The sequence below is a fragment of the Ips typographus genome, linkage group LG6 (genome assembly GCF_016097725.1).
Source record: "Ips typographus isolate SLU linkage group LG6, UJ_Ityp_2.0, whole genome shotgun sequence".
Taxonomy (NCBI): domain Eukaryota; kingdom Metazoa; phylum Arthropoda; class Insecta; order Coleoptera; family Curculionidae; genus Ips; species Ips typographus.
In genome coordinates, this window is record NC_138427.1 from 6,834,812 (window position 1) to 6,854,901 (window position 20,090).

The following is a 20,090-nucleotide window of genomic DNA, read 5'->3' on the forward strand; positions in this document are numbered from 1 at the left end:
AGGAAAACGGTTGTCGGAGCTCGTACGGATTCTAAGAACACTGCCAACATAAGTAATTGTTTTTGCAGAAATTACATGACGAGGCATGAAAGCAATCTCGGCCTGACACACTTTCTAGATGACAACAATGCCGGGGCTGCTCGCTTTTAATGAATGACTACCGAAAATTCCGAAGGATGGTGGGTTTAGTTTTACTCGCTGTTTACAGGACATTAATCATCTCTATTCAGGCAGGGCCGCAAAAATACTGGTAATTCGTCTCTTGGTTCCTATCTGGCAGACCGACGGTGAGAAGAGATAACGCGCCATAATAAATGTGCATAAAACATCACGCGGTTTATATTATAAAACAACGCAATTAAGAACCGCCAAGAGAGATGAGAGTGGCCGGTACGACCGGAACGCCTTGGAATTTCAGTTGGTATCACAACCGGAGTAGCTGGGTCAATAGCATCTCCCCAGACGAATCAAGGTCATACCAGTCACTATCTGCCGCTCGTACCGGCCAGCTGTAACAAAAGCATACCGCAGATTGTGGAAATTCTCCTAGCTGACGGTACTACTAATGGTACCGGTCTTTTGTTCTATTACTACGTCTCTATATTTTTGCAAACGCTGCTTTGTTTGGGTCAAGGCTAGTTTATGTCCGAAAATGCTATAACACGTGGTGGTTCTGAAAACTTTTTCTTATGACATGGTTCTTTGGCTTGTTCGAAACACTACTAAATTATGATTTCTTGAATACACAAGAAAAGTCAACCAGCACTATTTGCTAGCCATAGCCAATCATTTTGATCGTACCAATACTACCAATGAGGTTTAGGCACCATTTTGGTTTCCAGATTATCGTATTATTAACATATTCCTTCAAAGACTTACTGAATTTGATGTTTAGTGATGTTAACATCTTCATTGCGAAATGCAACCACTATTGATTATTCTTGCTATACGTACAGGGTCATTGTCTATATTTTACTCAGTTAATTTTGATCTCACAGTATAAGTAGTATTGGCAAAGTTGCAGTCTTTTTCCTGAATCGAACGAATCTGGTGTCTAAATAGTTTATCACCATGTTTTGAAATGAACTGTTACTAAATGAAACCTTGAATTCATTTGTTAAATTGAAGGACCTCTTTTCTCTGATTTCAAATATACATATTTTATCGAAGTTTTGGAGGATACTTTTCGAAAAAATGGGTGTTTCGTAAAAATAAAAAGTGTTTAATACTTAAAATCGTAAATTCTGAGGCATAATAAATTATTATTCTGTTATCAAAGGAAAAACTGCCAGAAGGTCATAAAAGAAAAATAATATTTAGAGGAGAAGAAATCCAATCCAATAATTGACAGGAGAGAAGAACAGAAGAAGTAAAAATAGAGAAATGCGTCAAAATTAAAAAATACAATATTATTTTTTACCACAAGAGTTTGTGTTGTTGTGCTTGAAAAAAAAAGAGTTGAAAAGAAAGAAGAATAATTGACAGATAAAAATAAGTTAATAGAAACAAAATGGGTCAAGCTTAGTGAATATTATTTTTTTGGCAAAAAATAAATATTAAAAAAAAAGGAAAAAACAAAGAGAGGGAAAAGAAAGATAGAAGAGTTAAAATAAGGAAAGAATAATAGACAGGAGAGAAAGAAAAAAATAAGTAAATATAGTATTTTCTCGACAAAAATTGTATTCTACTATCCTAAACAAAGAAAAATCACGAAGAAAATGGAAAGAAGAAAAGATGAAAAGAAGTTAAGTATTAAAATAAGACAAATTAAAAAAACAAGAAGAGTTGAAAGGAGAAAAGAAAAAAGAGAATAATTTAGAGTGTTTAACACTTAAAATGGTAAATTATGATGCAGAAAAAATTGATCTTCTGTCAGCTTTGATAAAAATTCTAATTTTGACATGAGATTCTCACGATTCAGAAAAAAAAAATTTTGCTGATTGTCAGATCAAAATTAATCGAATCAGCTATTGAGTAAAATATAAACAATCACCCTGTACAAATTACTCAACGTCATAATATAATACTTTATCAGCAAATCTGCAAACATCTATTTCTTCTGTTGGTTCGTTAGGCTCGAATATTTCAAAAATCTGTCTCGCTCCGAGCATAGTTTGCATACGTATTGCAGATTAGCATGGGGAAGTACCATTACTGCTGCCAGTTGCATTAACTTATCTTGATTTGATTAATGATCGAACGAAATTAAAACCAGCATAGTCACCAAGCGCAAATTGGTTGGATAGTTATCGCATTTTCGGTTCTCGAAAAAATCAGCTGATCATAAAAAAGTAAACAAGCCGCGATCATATGGGTGGCGCTAATTTTAGAACGATAAAGCAGAGCCTAGATAATCCTTTTCGTAGATAGCGCGCGGATTCACTCGAAAACAACTTTAAAAATAGATTTTTATGCAATAGATAATGGAGGAATTCTAGCGAGTAATTGAATTTCTCAACGCAGATGTAAAAATGGAGCAAATCAACAACCATCACCTGATTTTCGGCACGTTCGCTGGATTGTTTGCGACAAATCTCTGGCGCCTACCGCGTCTCCCACTGATAAAAATAAACCACAGCAACAAGGTTTCCGAAAAAAATTATGATGATTAACAATGAAACAGAAAAATTACTGCATGAATGGAAAATAACAGTCAAAAACTTTCGATTATTTCATTGGCCTAGGGCCATACCACGGATGCTGTAATGTAACATTATATCCGTAATTTGACGGTCGCTTCTTCAATTTACCCAAGCCTATAGCGCGGGAAAGAGTCATTCGCTTGTAATGTTATTAAAATAGTTGGCATTCCAAAGTCTAACATCCAGTTGTAGTAATGCCTTGAGCGTTCTATTATTAGATCGAACGACGGAGAACGGCACCTTAAAATGGAAATTGGTCGGCTGGTTAACGAACGTTTACTTACCGGGGCAATCTGATACACAAGGATGGAAAATTATTAGTAACTGCCATCAGCTAGGGACAACATCAATTTCTAAGTACACAAGAGAACTGAACATTCCAATTTTTATAGCCTACTGGGTTAACGCCTCATAACAGTACCGAGCAACTATGAAATCTTTCCACTATTAAACCGGATACGACGGAAAATTTTCTCCTTTCTTCGCGGCTTCATTAGACCCAGAAGATTTACGGTTTCAAACGGTGAAGCGTTCAATAAATCATCACCTCTTTCATTTTGTTTACATCGTTTTAGCATATTCAAACACCTGTGCGTTTAAGTAGTTTTCTTCGGAATTCGCTATTGCTCAACGGGCCAATTGAATAAACAACGCCGCTAGTCATATAATATTATTTTGAGGTCGTTGACATTTTTATTTCCTTGAACGCCAAAAGGAATTTTGCATTGAACGAATGTCATGCATAAACTGCCTTTTATTATCGCCACTTCGACATGTTAAGCACTTTAATGGTGTTAAAGTACGTTCCCTGCCAAGCCATTCAATTACATCATGTTATGGGAAACAGAATCGTCCTGTGAATGCTGCAGTCGCCACATCAGGAAGTCCTTATCTTTAGAAACTCCATACTGAACTTATCAAACACGAAGTCGACGTTTTTTTATAAGATAAAAAAGAATATTGAACCGAGTTATCGTTACAGACTGTAGCATTCCTAAAGTCATATTAGCATTTTAAAATATTATAATATCCACAAGAGTCGAGATGTTTCTTACAAAATGTAGAATAGGTGCAATTTTCAGTAAAAAAAATTGTTTAAGGCATTACTACTTTGGACAGTAATCAAACATTAAAATAAAAAGAGAATCTTATTAGATATTAGGACATGAATGGTAACAGATAATTGAGATAATATTGTTACGATTTTCCCGTGGGTTCACACAAAGTCAGTTTAACTCAACAATTAATAACTTTATTAATACTTCAAAACACTCCGTACAATAATTAACACAGCTACTAAAAACACTACTACAATTCCACAACTATTTCACTATTTAAACTTTACCGCGTTCTCAAATTCACTACTACCACACACTCCCGCGGTTGACACCGCGTCTTTTATATTCGCAAACCACGTTCTAGAATGACCGCGAAACGCTTTGCGATTTGCTTCGAATAATCAAGATACTTCCAGGCGTCGCTTCCTAAGTGTGGCCTACTTTAATACGCGCCCGACCAGATATTGCGGCGCATCGGTTTCATTGAGTATCGAGCATAGTAGGCCCAAACCGTAACACTGCCCCCCTCTTAAAGCTGATCGTCCCGATCCGCTTCATCTAGTCCCTGGTATTTCTTGAGTCTGTCCAGATGGACAATTTTCATCTTGCCTTTGGGGCTGCGTTGGACTCTGTACGCGACGTCATTTAACCTTTTTACCACATGGTAAGGTCCCTCCCAGTGTCGTTGCCATCTTTGACTTAATCCTTTGCTCCTCCTGGGTTGAAACATCCACACAGCATCACCTTCCTTATAATTGCCACCAGTTGGTCTGTGGTCCAGTGTCATTTTCATACGGTCGTTGTTTGGTTTCATCTTCTCTCTCTCAAGTTCCCGAATTGTGATGGATCCCTTCTGTAACGAACACTGGTCACACCGTTTACACCATTCCTCAACGTCCTTTCTGAAGTTAATCCAGTAAAATCGATCTCTTATTCTAGCCAAAGTCTGGTTTACTCCAAAGTGTCCTCCTCCGCGACTGTCATGTAGTTCTCGCAGCACATTCTCTTTGCAGGAATTGGGCACTATTGTTTGGTAAACAAAGCGTTTTCCGTCTGGACTTTCCCATTTGCGAGTAATTAAGTCATCTCGCAGTCGAAGCGAATTCCACTGCAACCAGTAACCCCTTACTGTTGGTCCATATCTGGAAATCTGTTGCCAATCCGGTTTCAAATCCTTCTCCAACCATCTTCTGATTACTTTCAAATCAGAGTCTGAGCCCTGTCCTTTTATTATGTCCTCCTTAGAAACGCAGCTCTTCATTCTTTTTGTAGCCTCTTTATCTGTCACCATCGCGATTTGACCAATCCTCCAACCATTATGAATTTGTCCTTTCCGGTACCTTAAGTCACTATCCAAAGCTTGACGATCCTCTACATATCGCGGTAAATGTCCTTCCGGGTTCTTCATTTCCTGCTCCTGGTTACGCCAGTTCTGCGGGGTCGGTAAACGAGACAGCTGTCTGCAATTCCATTGGTAATGTCCTTTACGTCCACAAATATAACATGTAATGTTTCTTTTAGCAGAGGAGTTCCGGTGATTTGTTCTGATGTACTGATTTCGTCGACACTGTGGGTTTGGAGAACAAGACCGCTGTCTGCAATTCCTTCTAATGTGTCCCGTACGTCCGCATCGATAACACTCCACTCTCGTGATCGGGCGTGATCGTTCTAACTGTGTGGAAAGACCATTTCCTAATGCTGCCATTTGTTGCACTATTTGGCCGACCATTGATTCAATTTTATTTATTGATGTAGCAACATGATCGGCTGGCGGTTCTCTCGCCTCTTGAATAGTCTCTGGCTGAAAGTCATTGCACGCAGCTTCAATTTCCAGCGCTCGAATCAGTAATTCGCTGTTGTTGCTCCCTTTGAACATCTTCAACCATTTCTTTACCTCCGGATCTCGAATCCCATCTACAAAATACTGTGCCACAAGTTCTTCTTGGATTTCATCCGGGACGGCTGGGTAAGCCAGATGCACAAGGCGACGAATTTCGGTTTCAAACCCTTCTAGATTTTCACCAGTTTTCTGCTGTCTTGCCATTAATTGCGTTCGATACAGTCCTTTCTTATGTTGATCCCCATAACGACGTTCTAATGCAGCTACTAATGCTTCATAGTTGCTTCGTTGGGCGATAGGCACCGTCTGTAACAGCTCCAATGCAGGTCCTCGTAATGCCACTATTAGTGCTACAGCCATTTCCTTGTTACTCCATCCATTTGCTTTTGCAGCGGCCTCAAATTGGAGTTGGTACGTTGCCCATGAAGTTTGACCGTCGTATGTGGGAGGCTTGATCTTGTTGAGCCCGTTTCCGGTGATCACTGTAGAGCTGGCTCCTCTGCTGTCAATTTTCCGCTCTAAGTCGCGTAGCTTTATCTCGACATCATTCCGAATTCTATGAATGTCCTGAACATCAATCTGAATTTTATTAATGTCCTCCCGAACATCAACCTGAATTTTATTAATGTCCTCCCGAACATCGTCTAATTTTACCTGAACATCACACTCCATCTTTTTGAGACTATCAGATACATACTCTTGGATTTCTGTTTTGGTCCCCGCTAGAACGTTCAATATTTCTGCGTTACGCTCTCTATCTTCTTGACGCATTTCCATATCTTGTTGTCGAATCCTTTCTTGTTCTTGTCGAATCCTTTCTTGTTCTTGTTGTCGTTCTTCCTTGTCTTGTTTAAGCATTGCCATAATGGCTGCAAATTGGGCCTCCATGTTTGCACTTTGACGTCTTGTTATTGGCATAAAATAAATTTAACACACCACTGTTCCGAAAATCTCTAGTCCGGTTCTGAACACAAGTCTCTAACCCGAAGTTTAGTTCCAATTCACGTCGCACTAACGTCTGATCGCACTTCTGACACCAATTGTTACGGTTTTCCCGTGGGTTCACACAAAGTCAGTTTAACTCAACAATTAATAACTTTATTAATACTTCAAAACACTCCGTACAATAATTAACACAGCTACTAAAAACACTACTACAATTCCACAACTATTTCACTATTTAAACTTTACCGCGTTCTCAAATTCACTACTACCACACACTCCCGCGGTTGACACCGCGTCTTTTATATTCGCAAACCACGTTCTAGAATGACCGCGAAACGCTTTGCGATTTGCTTCGAATAATCAAGATACTTCCAGGCGTCGCTTCCTAAGTGTGGCCTACTTTAATACGCGCCCGACCAGATATTGCGGCGCATCGGTTTCATTGAGTATCGAGCATAGTAGGCCCAAACCGTAACAATATTGATGAAAACAAGTAATTCAATAAATTAGAACTTGACGATATACGATGATGATATACCCCAACTTACCTTAGAACAAAGATACGGAATGTCAAATGTACAATTTAGTTTTAGTTTTTCGTAAGAATTTTTTTGAATTGTTTCAAAATTCGGCTAGATTTTGTCGAATATCTCTGAATTCAAAATTCTTATTCTCTAACGTATTTTATCTAAAAAGGTATACTTGGTAAGAGTTGATTTGAGTAGCGGTTTTTGAAATATTTGGTTTTAAAAATGTTGAGGCAGGATTAAACTGCATTGAGGTAAAGGCGGTAGCATTTATGCGGTATAAATAGGATACGTTCCTAAGAAGACTGACCATATTCTTCATCATCATCATTCACTTACTGTATACGACAAAATGTTCCATTATCCCTTATCTTTGTTCTAATCGTTTTTCACAGTATTCATCTTCATTTTATTTCGGCACTGTAAGTGACTTCTTCATAAAGGAGTGTTACAATCCTCCTTGCTCGGATCCAAATTCATTCATGTTCAATTTTAAGAATCTTTCTACTGAAACTATTACCATACTTGTTTTCCTGTTACTCTTCAATATTGTTTTTCACCTTTTGCCAGAGTTAGGTTACCCAACTTGCAGTGTTTTCTGTTTTTTGACCTACAACGTCTTGATAAATTCGAAGAAAGATATTTTTCACATTGAAACCGAATTTCATCATAAATTCATGAAAAACTATTGTATAATAAAGTATAAATCCAGGACGTCTCTGGCCACGTTCTTAACCAACATTGTTAGCGCAACACAAACAAACAATTTAGAGACAATGAACCGACAACGTATAGACTAAGTAACAAGATTATTTACTTCCTTTTCGTCTCGTATCTACAGTGGCTGGCACAGCCTAAGACGAGAACTTTCCCTTGGCAGAACAATAACACTAAAAGGCGAATTGTCACTGATTACGTCAAAGCCTGGCATGCAGCTTTTGTTCGCTGTTTAGGGACTTAACTGGGGGAACAACATTGGTTTCTAGCGATGTAGAGCTCTAGATCCGGGGGATTTCGGATATTGTTCGATGTGTTTCATTCATCAGCAACTCGTACCCGACTATTAAAGTAATCGAGCAGATTACGCTCATAACGTAAACAGAAAAAAGACAAAAATAGTGGTAACCTAGATATTTTAAATAGTATAATAGTAATACACTATCAGTGTGTAAACAACAAAACATTCCATTCCGTTTTATGAATGGATCGGAAAGCGGAAATTACGACCGATTTCCCAACAGAGCGAGCCACACGTTTGTCGGTTTGTATTGCGTAACACGTTTTATTCAAGGCATCGTCGAACAATAATAAATTATTAAAAAGCCACCCATTTTAATTGTATAAACAAGAGCGTTTGTGGGTAAAATCTAGACGACCTTAACTGTATATTTTGCTAGCCTTTTTTTGCATTCGAATGCGTTGGCTGCCAATGCCATGCGGCTGCTTTCCACTCGTGGGCGCAGCCCGTTGCAATATTACTTTCTAATTGATCTATTGTTTACTATTAGTCAATGAGATTGCCTACTACAACGCCATTCGGTCCAAATTACCCACGAAATTTTAATATTATTCATTTATGCATTACAAAAGTCGTTTTTTGTTTTGTGTGTAATTAGTTAGTTGAGTGTTTCTCTACATTGTATGAGACTATAAATCAACCATTTTTCAAACTTTTCTAAGGTATAATGTAAACAGTGTTCTTGTTTAATCTTTAATTGTGGTCTACTAATATCTGGAAATAATTTACTAAATCCTTAATCCTAAATGGGTAATTTTATGAGCCTCTTCCGGTACGTCTAAAGAGGCGAATGTCTTGGTTTCCTTCAGGAAATTGTTTAAACACACTAAAATATTTCTGCTTATCAGCTTCATCAGGCATGTAACTCCATACTAGAAAATTGTTTCCATACTCCCTATTTTCTTGGGGTTTCTAGAATCACTATTTGAAGAACCTTTCCAATGAACAGATGTTGAAGCAAAGGATTTAGGTTTAAAAAAATAACTTCAGATCTAAATTAAATGACTGATTATAACAACACACACAAGCCTGTAAAAAATTGATGGCATTAATAAAACTGGTCCTACAGTTTCTTAGTGTAGAAAAGTTTCCCTAAACTCAACCACCCTTCTAAACTTTTTAAATTATTTTCTTCCACCTCTTCATTAATTATTCAATCAGTTATCACGTGGAAAACCAATTCTCCGATAATGCAAAAATAATGAAGAGATGCCCGCTTCGTAAAGTATTAACAAAATGACTTCCGGTTTCGATGCCAACAACATGCCGCAAACCCTGCAATTTAAACATTGATGGAAAAATGCAAAATAGAGTTTGTAACAATAGAAGCAACAAAACATGAGACGGACCGAAGGATTTCTATTTATAGCCGTAGTATACACGGCGCAGACAAATGAATGAACACTACAACAAGACGATCTGACTGGTACACGCTCAGCTGATGCGCTTAATAGGATAGAATAACGCTAATTTTTTTCAGATAAATTGCTGGGATAACGGCAAAGGTCAAGATCAATCCGAAATAAACGTCAATCATCACCGTGTTCCTGTCGCATCATAAATAATGAACGATATAAGCAACTACAACGTGACTAGTCTTGGTAGATCTTTAAAACAGCTGATTTTCGAGAAGCAGTATTTAACGTGGGCGCCCCCTTTCATTAATGACGACTCATGCTTCAATGCGAATTTCAAGTGTACGCCTCGGGCAAAAAAAGTAGAAAAGAAACACCCAGAGAATACGAGAAGTTGTACACCGACTACTCCAAATAACAGCAGAGGTCGCTTTGAGTGCTCCAGTTTTCAAAACGTTTCTTTTTTTTCTCCTTTAACAGAGTTGGGTTAAATTAATTTTAAACTGACACCATGTACCAACAAGACTTGAAATTAGTATAAACCAGTAAAGGTCAAAGTGCAGTAGGGCAACCAAAATTTATTTCACGTCTGTTTCAGATTTGCCAGACGATTATGACATTCGCCACCGCAAACCTCCCCATCCAGTTACAACAGCCACATTTACATAGTGAACTTGCAATCTACCAAAGCCGCAGCTAACCTAGAAAAGAATCAGGCACATCCAATGTCAAATTTCAAGCGGAAACATCAACTTGTGGTTAATATATTTGGAAACTGGGACAGGTTTGAAATAGGGCTTCCGGTCCATTTGGCAACGCCGGACAGACGTCTTTATGGGTTTTAGCAGCGGCGCGGCGTCGCGACGTGGTGGAAAGACCGACGCCCTTTTCCACCCTTTCGGACTAACAGCCTCGTAAAGTCGAAACCCACGTTGAGCGCGAAAAAAATCTGCAACCAGGATCGATCTGTTTTCCTAAACTTTACGTCCGCCCACAGTTTGTTTTGCATGTAGGTATTTGTAACCAGGTAACCCAAATACTACTTTAATTTTGCTTTTCTGCGTAGTAACATTAAGCGGGTGGCGGATGGCAACGTTGCATTTGTGGGGATGCTTGTTAAAGTGAACATACAGAACCGGAATTAGGCTATTTATAAAGTTTGACAATGTACCCGTAATTACATTCAAATGTTTTTAATGAAATGATTGTTCAATGATTAATCGTGTAATTAATCGGCGGCATCAAATGGAGCTGCAATAAATTAATGACAAACTTGACATTGCTACGAGTTAGGAATATTTAACAGCAAAACTCATTTATTACCGTAATTTTATGGAATCCTCCAATCTCATTACGATATGCTTTGTTGGTTCTACCTCCCCAATGGAAAGTAAATTTAAATAATCTGAGATAGAACCTCAGTAAATAACAAATCAAATCTGGACAATGAGATGGCCACCAATATTCCCATTTTTGACGTCTAGCAGAAATAGTCTGTCATCTGTGTGATAATTTCTTTGCATGGTGGTTGTCAAATTTTTTTGGTAATACAAGTGACTTAGACTTACTCAAGCAAGATAATCAGGACAACTACATTGCACATTGAGTAAGATGAAAGATTTCTTCTTAAAAGACAATGCTTCACAAAGACAAACAAACAAGCAATTGGAGGGTTCCATTATTGGCAAATTGAGCCACAAATTGGATAACGTTTCCATTAAGCGTCGAATAATTTCTGAGTACTGCAAACGTGCTTTGAACATGGTTTCAGGATCCAGACTAAAGTTCTTCATCATTCCTCTTATAGTTTCTACACAAGAACTACAAGTATGAACAGAACGGTTGCCTCCCTGAAGAATATGATCATTTGGAAGTCAAAAATTGTTAACCAAGTAAAAAGTAAAAGAGAATTTTCTAGGACATCGTGTCATACAATCAGAGAAAAATCGAAACCGGTCCGCTCCTGCATTCCACCCACCCTAACCTCCATTTAGGTGCTCCACCATCAGCGCATAAAATTCCCTTTCCCTTCGCTTCCCACTCGCGCCCTTGTTGTTTTTGTTTTTCCAGCCAATTGTGCGTACTCCGCTCGTGTTATTTCGCCATTGATCCCGTGACGTCACGTTAATTTCGGCGGTTGCCCGGACAACCGGGGCTAAATCGATCCGACCCCACAGTTCCGCCCATGCGCTCGCGCGTGCCTTTTTGCCACCCGGGGGGGAAAAAATCCAGGGGGAGGCGGTTTAATGCGATTTTTGCACGGCGCGGCGTCGTTTCGGTCTGAAAATGGGGAAAAAGCGGTTTCTTTGGTCGCAGACAAGCCGAATTAGCCGGCTGCTCTTTTTTTGAAGAAATTTTATCTGAAGGACATGATTTACGGTCCTTTTTCACTCTAGTCTCTAGTGGTCCTTCCTTATTCTTGCAACGAGAAAATGCGAACTTCTCAACTATTATATATGACGTTGCAACAAAATGAACGACAAGAGAAGGCATTTCAAATAGACTGCATAATTTATGAAGTGATGTTGTCTCCTTCAAGTGGGTATTGATACAGAACGAGACTAATCCGTTGCATTTCCGTGTCATAATATAAATGTATAATGACTATGCAAATGAAAAAGTACCAAGAACGAACGAACCATTAGACATTCGCATTGTAAAAGGCGTGGGCGTCGCGGTCGTACATAGTTTTGATGTCGGGTAACGTCCCACGTGGCTTTGGGGATGTTGGCGATATATAATACGGCCAATAAAAGTTTCATCGACGTCGCTTACACAGGATGCATCCCACTCTAGATCATTTGAGCGAATATAAATGTTTATTAGTTTGATATTAACCGTGAAATGTGTGACATTACCTTTCTACCACACATTCCCATTGATTCTGAACTTAGCGTTATCACAGTATTACAATAGAATGATGCACATAGAGAACCGTATTCCGGTCTCTGTTATAATCCAAATATGATTCAGAAGTGGATTGTGATCATTAAAGAAAACAGATGAAATCGAGGAACTGAACAAATAGTTGGAATAGTAAGATTCTAGAGGCAATTTGTTCTCATCATTAGAAGCATTGCTGAAAAAATTAAACCGACCTCTAGCAGGTTTTCAAGAAAACGCTTTCTAGCGACCAGTATTACTGACAGTTAATTTATTTGTTAAAAGTCAAATCAGAAGAATATGATTTGAGATGGTGTTCAAGTCATTTTCTGGACTCTCTGGAAACATATTAAGTGGAACAACAGAATTCACATTACAAATTGCAGACTCCTGGTAAGATAAAAGTAGGAATACAGGATGAACAATGGTTTGACATTAATAAGTACAAACATGACGTGATAACTCAACAGCCTGAATTGACTTCACCAGCTTATTCTTTAATCGGTGGGCGCAACATTTCCGAGTTACTCCAAGTTAAAGTAACACCTCTCTAAATGTCGACTAACCAATCTATTTCTTCACGCTTTTCAGCCCTAAACATCCCACTCATCGAGCGTGCTCAATGCAAAACATCAGTAGCAATGCCCACATGGAAACAACAAAACTCTGATAACGTCAAGTTGTTTTGCCCTGATGGGGCACAGTCAAAGATTACGAGCGTTGGATGTAACGTGTTACGTGGGCACTGAAGCTTGATTTGTTTTGTTTTTTAAAGTCTGATAACCACATGGCTGTATGACGTAAAGGGACACTAATGTGCCGTTTCCCACGACGTAAGTGGCGCCATTGACACCCTTGCGTTAGCGTACAAATCTCGCTCTATAGAAAATAATAGTAATTCAGTCGGTATTTCACACCTCGTAAAAGACCGTGGACGTGTAGTGACAGATAAAAGCACCCCAAGTGCAGCGATTATTTATTCAGTTACTCCGGCGATCAAGCCGGTCGTATAAAATTTAAATCTTCAATGAACCTATGTCCTAGATTCCAGATATAGATTGCAACTGCAACCGAGTAAGCAACAACGTATATGTCTCGTGCAACTACGATCCGGCTGCCAATCAGAGCCAGTCTGGCCTACAACCGATCACGCTACTATGGTGCTGCGTGACATGTCACCTGTATATAGTGTCATGGCGACGGTCGGCCATCAGGGTGGAGGTCTCGCCCTGTCCTGGATGCGACGTTGCCGCCTCCATCTGACCCCATTCCGCCACCGTCGCACATACCTTTCGATGGAACGTTTATATTTCTGAAATAAATCTAGAAATGGTTTCACTTTCTCTCGAAGAAAATACCCAGACGGTTAATAATTCAGGTGTAAGTTACAGGCTATTAGAGTAATTACTCATTATGGAGTCCATTTTTCATTTAACTTACCACCCTATTCTTTACGAGCCAGGTCTTAGTACGCGACACGGTTAACAGCGTAGTTTATGAATTATATATGAAGCGTTCAGGTGTTTGCCTCCCTTTTATTTCCCGTGCCGGTCCTGTGTTCAACCACCCCAACGCCTCAATCTTTCACCTCCCTGTTTTTGCAAAGCACAACGTTCTGCCGTGACATAGAATACGGATAGATGCCAATTCGTCCAGGGGTCGTATTTTCATAGAATGATTCTCACATGTGAGATGACGTCGTCAACATGGCCGATTCTCATTCAGTGTTGTTCTGCCAAAGTTCTACCAAACGTAGAATGAGTTTTCGAATTATACCAATACGGCCAATACGCATGCTGTTTCGATTCCCAGCTGGATGAGATTCTCTACTAGCCCAAACCTTGAGAGATTGAATTTCTTGTATACCAGGCAACCCCTAATATACCATTCTCATGGACTTAGTGATAGTTTGTTTAACCTTTAACCCTAAAAGTCTAACTGTGATACCGCATTAAATGTAGATGTGATGCCCCGGGAAAATAATAGCAATTTTTTTTTTTTGTTTATTTTTCAAAGTCAAAATTGTAATCAAAATTAAATTAAAACTTACGGAATTAGTTTGAGGCACATCTGAACACTACTAGACACAACACTTAAATGAAAGACTAGTTTGAAAGAAAAATCTGACTTCAAATCCTAAGCCAAACCTCTAAGAGATTTAATTGGCCAGCGTCGTTAATCCAGAAGCGGGGATATATTTCTATTAGTAGGTGTTTACAAAGAAAGGAATTTTTCCAAGTCATACTGTCGCCACAAATTCTCACCTTTTTGACCCCAAGCAAAAATGATTTATTGCCTGGAGCTGCAGGAAAAAAATTAATATTATTTTATTGCATCCGGCGACATGTTTTTGAAATTCCACCTTTTGACCTGTCGCATTCCTGCTCACAGAATGATGTAAATTTCGTAGTATAAATATTCACACCATTTTGGCAAACAGTCAGTCAGAAACGGGCAGTCAAAACTGAAACGTCGTCAAGTCGAAGACAAGTGTGAAAAGTCGGTTAAAGTCAAAGAAAAGACCTATTGGGGTCAAGTTCTAGTCACGTTCAGTAGTGCAAAATAAGTTCTACCAAAATTCTTCAGTGTGCAAGAACTGTGAAACTAAGGTGTTTGGTTAACCCTTCAAAATTCTCGTAAAGAAACCACGTAGCCGCTTGACCTAAAGCCTGTCACTTCAACTCAACTCAAAATGTCCAGAAGGTACGTTTAAGCCAGAATTGCTAACTAGACCTAAGTCTTTGGTACCGAACCGTACCTAGCTGAGTAATGTACTTGGAATCTGAATAAATGTTTGACCCAAGATTGGTGGTTGTGTCATTTAGGGTATAGCGCTTGCCCCTCGAACCCCAAACATAAGCTTGTAAGACCCAAAATTGGAAGAAGGCATTTTTGGGCCATTACATTTGGTGTCAGGTGTGGGGTTGTTAAAACTATCCTAGAGGAAACAAAGGGTAGAAGGGGCAAGTTATACTTGGATTAAAAAGGAAAAAAAAAAAATTCAAAAGCTATCCCTAAACATGGAGAGAAGAGGTAGAGGAGCAGAACAACACGCCAACCGAGATGACCAGCAGCCGACTAACCCCGTGGTTAATAATGGAGCAGTTATGTGCTTAGATATAGTACCAACATACGACGGACAAGGCTCAATTGGAGACTTTATGTCAATTATTGAAGAAACAGCGATTTTAGCTAATTGGAGTGACCGACAGAAAACTTGCATTGTCAGGCTAAAGTTACGTGGTAAAGCCAAACAATTTATTGATTCGGAACCAGAACTGCAAACTACCGCAGATTGGGCTAAGCTTAAGCAGGAATTACGAACGCAGTTCAGCCGCCCTTGTGTAAAAGGATCCGCCATTAAAAACTTCATTGAGTGCCGCCAACGCATAGGAGAAACCTGTCGTCAATATCTCACCCGTCTGAAGCTGCTTGCTAATAAAACCCTGGAGTTGACTGGAGATGCTACGGATGACGCCGCTGACCGACGCAAATTGGAAAAGGACATCTCCACACAATTTGTATTGGGCTTAGTGCATCCCTTAAAACAACGGGTACTTAGTAAAAACCCAAGCAACTTGACAGCAGCGTTAGAGTGTGCCGAGCAAGAGGAAAGTATAGAGAACCTAATTCATTCATCCACCAGCCGAGAGTGTCGAGCCGTTAAATTGAACCAACAAAACGTACAGCCTAGAAAGTATTATTGTAATATTTGCAAGAAGCCAGGACACACGGACAACTACTGCCGAAATGCAAATTCCCGAAATCTCCGTCAGGTTCGAACGAGAAATAACTTATGCTTTAAGTGTAACAAACCAGGGCACTACCAACGAGACTGTCCTGATACTAGACGAGCAACTCAAGTTTACAATAACCAAAATAGAAATACTTCTGTAAGGGCCAGAAATACAACCACTAGCAATCAGCAACAACGAACCTGCTTTAGATGTAACCAACCAGGACATTTTGCTAGGGAATGCACCGCCGAAATTGGGTCTTTAAATTTAAACTCCGACGCAGCCGCTTCCCAGCCCCGAAGCCCGGCTGCCATGGAGGCAACGTGGGAATAAGTGAAAGTGTTAGTGTAGGGATAAACATTTGCGAATGGAAGAGAATCTCCGGGCCCTGCAATGTTGCTAAGGTAACAATAGCTGAAAAGTTATATTGGGCACTGATAGATTCTGGAGCTGTTTTATCCCTAGTTAAACCCTCAGTTGCTCAGGGGTTTATACCGTTACAAAATAGTGAAATTAACTTAGTGGATATTCAGGGAAATAGTATTCCCATTTTAGGAAGCACGTATTTGCGTGTAGGCATTGGGCCAAGAAGAATTGTGGAACATGAGTTCAAGGTACTTGAAACTGAGAGTTTTCAAACAGATTTAATATTGGGTCTCGATTTTTTGCATAAACATGGTGCAACTATTGATTGGGGAAGAGGAGAAATGGTACTCCTAGGAGAAAAACTACCTCTATATGAAGAGAATTTGGGGAGTTTATATGGGACTTTAAATGGACCACAAGTACAGAATCAGACGCATTCACACACTGCTATCTCCAACGATCATTCATCGTTGCTACCAACAACGAGGGATGTGGGCCTTCAAACGATTGGTAGTCGTTTGGAAGCAATGGAAAAATCAAACTCAGAAAAACATGGATGTTCTGAGGGCAAACTTGTATGTTTCGGTGATTTTAAAATGGATTCACGAGCTGCCGAAAAGGAAGGCTCCGAAGTCCGGGGAGAATTTTTTGATGAGACTCATTATGTGGAAAATGAGGGAAAATCGTGGAAAATTTTATTAGAGGAAGATTTAATTATACCCCCAAGGAGTGAGGTGATTTGTTTAGCTAGTATAGCTGATTCTTCAAGAGTTACGACTCAGCATGTTGTCATAGAGCCATGTGAAGATTCTCAGCAGGGATTACTAGTTGCGAGAAGTCTCTGTAAAAAAGGGGACAAGGTGCCTGTGAGGCTCATGAATGTATCAGATAAAGATATGCTGGTACAGCGAAGACAAAGGATAGCAGACGCCTTTGAAGTGGATATTGAGAATAAGCCTGATGTACAAGAGCAAGCTATTAGAAAAGTAAATTTAGAAAGTACCCAAGTAATATTAAAGCAATTAAACCTGGAAGACGTCAAAAGTGACGACGATGCCAAGCTAAAAAGATTGGTTGTGGAATTTATAGATATTTTCCATTCTCCTGACCAAAAGTTGACTTGTACGACAAAAGTGACACACCGTATCATCACTGAAAACGTACCATCGATAATAAAGAGGCCATACCGAGTACCGTATCATCGACAACCAATATTGAGAAAGGAAATTCAAAAATTATTGGATGACGGAATTATTGTAGAAAGTCAGTCTCCGTGGAGTTTCCCTGCCATATTGATTGAAAAGCGAAGACATCCAGGTGAAGAGGTGCAATATAGGCTTTGTATAGACTATCGTGAACTCAATGCAATAACAAAAACAGATTTCTTTCCCCTGCCTAACATTCAAGAAACTATTGACAAATTGGCTAATGCGGAATTGTTTAGTACCATGGATTTAGCATCTGGATATTTTCAAGTACCCTTACACCCTGAAGATAGAGAAAAAAGTGCATTTTCGACTCCAGAGAATCACTATGAGTTTACTAGAATGGCCATGGGATTGAAGAACGCACCTGCTACGTGGAGTCGCTTGATGAACCATATATTTGCGAATCTTACTTACAACGAGTGCCTCGTATATTTGGATGACATCATTGTATTTAGTCCAGCCAATATTGACGTACATTTAGAGCGCCTACGTCATATATTCGAAAAAATGCGGGAGAGCAATTTAAAATTTAAACCAACTAAATGTAAATTTTTACAACGGGAAGCCGAATACTTGGGACACATTATAAAAGCCGGAGGGTACACTACTCAGCCTGAGAAAACTCGAATTATTGAAAACTATCCTGTGCCAAGGACAGTTAAAGAGGTACGTGCTTTTCTTGGACTTTGTGGATTTTATCGCAAGTTTGTTCCAAATTTTGCCAAGGTTAGTCACCCACTGACTCAGTTGACCAAAAAAAATGAAAAATGGCTTTGGACACAGAACCACCAAATCGCATTTGATACCCTGAAACAAGCTTTGATTAAGCCGCCTATTCTAAAGTACCCAGATATGAATCGTGAATTTATTTTGAACACAGACGCAAGTGCAACTGCAGTCGCCGCCATTTTGACGCAAAAATATGATGGAATCGAACATCCTATATGTTACGCGAGCCGTACGCTAAATACTGCTGAACAGCGGTATTCGACCATTGAAAAAGAATGCCTGGCTATAGTGTACGCTGTTAAGAAATACCGAATCTACTTAACAGGAACTCATTTTACCATTATGACGGACCATCGGCCACTGAAATATTTATTAAATATTAAGGATCCAAGTTCCAGACTGGCCAAATGGAGTATGTTCCTAATGGAATACAGTTTTACCGTTCAATATAGACCAGGAAAAATGAATGCAAATGTAGATAGCCTTACAAGACTAAGAACAGATGATCCGACGCAGATTTCAGCGGTATTACATGAAAATGAACTCACACCGATTTATGATGTACATTGGAATAAAGAGGATCTTATTCGCTTGCAGACCGAGGATCATGAACTCAACTGCTTAATAAATAATAGTACGTTGGACGAGGATACAGACTATATAATAATAGATGGACTTCTGCGAAAACGACGTAATTCAAACCAACGGAAGGATCCAATCGTTGCGCCAAAATGCATAATCAACGATTTATTGAAAATATACCATATGTCGCTGTATGCAGCTCACCCAGGACAAAAGAAGACGAAGGAAATATTAGAACGGGATTTTTACTGGAAAAACATGCGAAAAGATATTCAAAGATTTGTCGAATCCTGTCCGTCCTGTCAAATTCATAAAACCAACCCTCAAGGACCTCCTGAACTCCAAAAAACACCCATTCCAACGCACGTTTGGGGAAGAATATCTTTGGACCTAGTGGGACCTCTAAATCGAACACGCCAAGGAAATAGATACATTCTCACTTGCGTTGACTTTTTGACTAGATACCCAGAGTGCGTACCACTACCTGATATAAAAGCTGAAACTGTCGCGAGAGCCTTTGTTGAAAATATCATAACTAGACATGGAGCTCCCAGGGAACTATTGACGGACTGTGGAAAGCAATTTATAGGCCACCTCTTTACTAACATTTGCAAAGAACTTGGAATTCACAAACTACGCACAACCCCTTATCATCCAGCAACCAATGGAATCTTGGAACGATTTCATAGAACGTTGAAGACTACTATCAGTCATTTCGTTAGTAATTTCATGGAAAGCTGGGATGAGATTCTGCCTTATGCGTTGATGGCTTATAGGAATCAACCTCATGAAGCTACCAAAGAAAGTCCATACTTTCTTATGTTTGGACGAGATATGGAACTACCAATTCATTTAACGATTAATGACCACGTACTACGATACGACTTAGACGAAAATTATGCCAGTGAAATGTTAAAGAAAATGCAAATTTCCCATGAACTTGCAAAAGAAAACTTAGCAAAAAGCATTGAAAGCAGATATGCTAAGCATAACGCCAGGAAACTAAAGCAAGAGTTTCAATTAGGCGATTTAGTGTTCATGAAAATTGTAGTTCCGCCTAAAGGGAACTTAGCTGCTAAATTTCAACCAAAATGGAAAGGGCCTTTCCGCATAATAGAAAAGAAGGGTCCTGTTACATTTAAAATAAAAGAACTTTCTGGACGAACTGAGCACATGATACATGCAGAACGCCTAAAGCCC

The 20,090-nt window shown here is 39.3% G+C and overlaps 1 protein-coding gene and 1 long non-coding RNA gene across 2 annotated transcripts in view; one reads left to right on the forward strand and one right to left on the reverse strand.

Annotated features, from left to right (window-relative positions):
- The window catches only part of LOC145730535 (uncharacterized), a 65,936-nt gene that overhangs the window by 17,783 nt on the left and 28,063 nt on the right, over positions 1–20,090 (reverse strand). The window lies entirely within an intron of this gene.
- LOC145730161 (uncharacterized) lies at positions 9,937–10,601 on the forward strand. The gene is made up of 3 exons (XR_014178554.1): positions 9,937–10,169; positions 10,231–10,394; positions 10,452–10,601. It is a non-coding gene; the product is annotated as an uncharacterized LOC145730161 (long non-coding RNA).